General features: G+C 29.9%; 1 protein-coding gene across 2 annotated transcripts in view; it reads left to right on the top strand.

The window, feature by feature from the left end:
• The window catches only part of LOC119587866 (tyrosine-protein kinase Src42A-like), a gene marked incomplete in the record, with an annotated part of 40,299 nt that overhangs the window by 37,390 nt on the left and 2,498 nt on the right, over nucleotides 1–411 (top strand).

Here is a 411-nt window from a genome sequence, read left to right as displayed (position 1 = left end):
GTTGATATAATGTAGTTAATAATTGGGAAAGTGGAATTTAAATGTGTATTGCACTTCTGTTGTTATATGCTGCCAGCTTTGTCATCAGTTTATTTTGTTTATCTTTATTATGACTTTTTTCCAAAGTCTTTTCATTGTTATTGACACCTTTTTTTCCAAAGTCTTTTCATTGTTATTGACACCTTTATTATATTTCTTCTCAAGTGAACTATTCATGAACTCAAAGATCACTATTGTTTTAGAACTTTTGTGCACAGATGTTGGCCACGTTTTCTTGTATTTTATATGTATAGCAGTATTCTATTGTGCAGTGTCATTGTTATTAGATTGCTTTAAAATGTGAGGTCAGATTATTTGAAAATATTGCCCAGATTTGATAATGGTATTGGCAATGGCATAGCTTGAATTTAC

Source organism: Penaeus monodon, chromosome 23, assembly GCF_015228065.2.
Source record: "Penaeus monodon isolate SGIC_2016 chromosome 23, NSTDA_Pmon_1, whole genome shotgun sequence".
NCBI classification, from domain to species: Eukaryota; Metazoa; Arthropoda; class Malacostraca; order Decapoda; family Penaeidae; genus Penaeus; species Penaeus monodon.
This window is presented reverse-complemented; position numbering and strand designations above follow the sequence as displayed.